Source organism: Pavona decussata, unplaced genomic scaffold (assembly GCF_977016875.1).
Source record: "Pavona decussata unplaced genomic scaffold, jaPavDecu1.1 SCAFFOLD_3632, whole genome shotgun sequence".
Taxonomy (NCBI): Eukaryota; Metazoa; Cnidaria; class Anthozoa; order Scleractinia; family Agariciidae; genus Pavona; species Pavona decussata.
Genome location: NW_028146443.1, coordinates 10,001 through 12,500, shown reverse-complemented (window position 1 = coordinate 12,500; position 2,500 = coordinate 10,001). Strand labels below are relative to the sequence as shown.

Here is a 2,500-nt window from a genome sequence, read left to right as displayed (position 1 = left end):
ATTGTTTGGTATGAGAAGGACCTCGACTTCGAAAATTCTGTGGTGTGGGGAGGTCTTTTGACCTACCAAAAAAATTGGTGGTGTGAGGAGGACCTCTGACTTAGAATTAGGGTTTGAAATGGGGTTAGGGTTAGGGTTAGGGTAAGTGTTAGGGTTAGGAAAAAGGTTTAAATGATATTTGGAGAGGTTTTTCGGGTGTTTAGAGGCTATTTATGCTATGTAACGAGTATTTGCTTATATACTTGCTTATATACTTAGGTCAACAATTTATAGCAAAAATGTGTTCCAGCCAAGTTCTTTTAGACGCTCTTTCGAATGGCAACATTCCCGATTGAAAATGGCGACCTACCAAAATCCGCACTTTGCTTCCCCGTCCATATAGAGGTGAGTATTTGACTTTGCTTCCGTCAGAGTCAAGGAAACACATTGAAAATGGAATCAGCATACAAGAAAACCTAGTTTGGGATAGGTTTTGTGCCTTCCGTGGTATTATAACCATAGAACTGCTCCTGAGGGGGGTAGGGTAGGCCCACCAAAAAGTGCACTTCTGGTTAGGTCGCTAATTTCTAAAATAAATGTGTCCCAACCAAGTTTTTTTGGACGCTCTTTCGAATGGCAACATTCCTGATTGAAAATGCCGACCTACCAAAATCCGCACTTTGCTTCCCCGTCCATATAGGGGTGAGTATTTGGCTTTGCTTTCGTCAGAGTCAAGGAAACACATTGAAAATGGAATCAGCATACAAGAAAACCTAGTTTGGGATAGGTTTTGTGCCTTCCGTGGTATTATAACCATAGAACTGCTCCTGAGGGGGGTAGGGTAGGCCCACCAAAAAGTGCACTTCTGGTTAGGTCGCTAATTTCTAAAATAAATGTGTCCCAACCAAGTTTTTTTGGACGCTCTTTCGAATGGCAACATTCCTGATTGAAAATGCCGACCTACCAAAATCCGCACTTTGCTTCCCCGTCCATATAGGGGTGAGTATTTGGCTTTGCCTTTGTCAGACTCAAGTAAAAGCATTTAAAATGGAGTCAGCATACAAGAAAACCTAGATTGGGATAGTTTTTCTGCCTACCGTGGGATCATAACCATAGAACTGCCCCTGAGGGAGGTAGGGTTAGGGTTAGCGTTAGGGTTAACGTTGGGGTTAGGATTGAAGACAGAAGATTGGTGATGTCAGGAGGACCTTCTTAAAACAAACAGAAATACACTTATTAGGGGACTAGGGCCAGTGGACTCAGAAATGTCTTTCGTAGCAGTCTCCTATAAGAGTATTTTTCTCTGATTTAGGTGACTCCTCCTCACACCACCATTTTTCTTAGTCGAAAGACCTCTTCACAGCACGACTTTCCTGATGGATTTCTATGTAACTGCTCGTGCTGAGAGGTGTGTCGAAAGTTGATCATGTTCCCGTAAAATCTGAGGTCTCCACTGTCTAGCGAGGTACTTACAGTGAATATAGTGAATTTTTCAAAAATTGGAGAATTCTGACTTTTGCGATGAATTTTAATGTAATTGGTCGTGCTGAGAGGCGTGTTAAAATTTGAACATGTTCCCGTAAAATCTGAGGTGAGAATTAGTGAGGTACTTACAGTGCGTATAGTGACAAATCTTTAAAAGCGTGAAATTATGGGATGTTGTGGCTTCAATGGGTTTTTAAGATGTCACCAGTCATTTGGCATGACTTACAAACGATTTGGCTGGTTGTGGGTTCGATTTTCAAAATTTCATTTTTTTCGCGTTTTTATTTTCTGTCTACCATATCATGCAGTCTCCTTATTAGCGTTTGGGGGTTATAGTGTGGGCAGGTTGGTCGCAAAGGTTCCGAGAGGAGCTGGCTAGTAAACCCTGTCCCTTATGTTCCACGGCGGCAAGGCGGAGAAATAGAGGGCAGAATTGACTAACGGGCAAGGAAAGTTGGGCTTGTAGCTTTCCTTTCGAAGGAGGGAAAAGATGATGCCCGAAAGCATTGTCACTGTAGTGGCAGGCAGAGTGTAGATGGAAGTTGTGTACGCTAGCCTTTGGCTAATGATAGAGACAAAAGAGCAGGAGGATATTTTCCTTCGCAGAAGCACTTTTCTTGCCTTCCTTCAGCTCGCTTGGCGAGTCTGACAGGTATGCCTGAACTGTGCACGGGTCCAGTTGTGAGAAAGACGTGGCAAACAAGACGGGGTTTCCCTTGACCGAGGGACCGTGTGGTCCGTTTGGCTCATGGGTTCCCCCCGTGGAGGCAAAATCTAAGAAAGCTTGCTCTCCCTCTGCGGAGGGGGGCCGCTTAGCAAGGAACTTCTGTTCCCTGCGGTGGATAGTTACCTGGTTGATCCTGCCAGTAGTCATATGCTTGTCTCAAAGATTAAGCCATGCATGTCTAAGTATAAGCACTTGTACTGTGAAACTGCGAATGGCTCATTAAATCAGTTATCGTTTATTTGATTGTACCATTACTACTTGGATAACCGTAGTAATTCTAGAGCTAATACATGCGAAAAGTCCCGACTT

The 2,500-nt window shown here is 43.6% G+C and overlaps 1 non-coding gene across 1 annotated transcript in view; it reads left to right on the top strand.

Moving 5' to 3' along the window:
- Positions 1-2,311: 2,311 nt before the first annotated feature.
- Positions 2,312-2,500, top strand: part of LOC146446369 (small subunit ribosomal RNA) — a 1,800-nt gene continuing 1,611 nt past the window's right edge. The window contains exon 1 of the ribosomal RNA XR_014862746.1: positions 2,312-2,500. This exon is cut by the window's right edge and continues 1,611 nt beyond it. This is a non-coding gene — a ribosomal RNA (small subunit ribosomal RNA).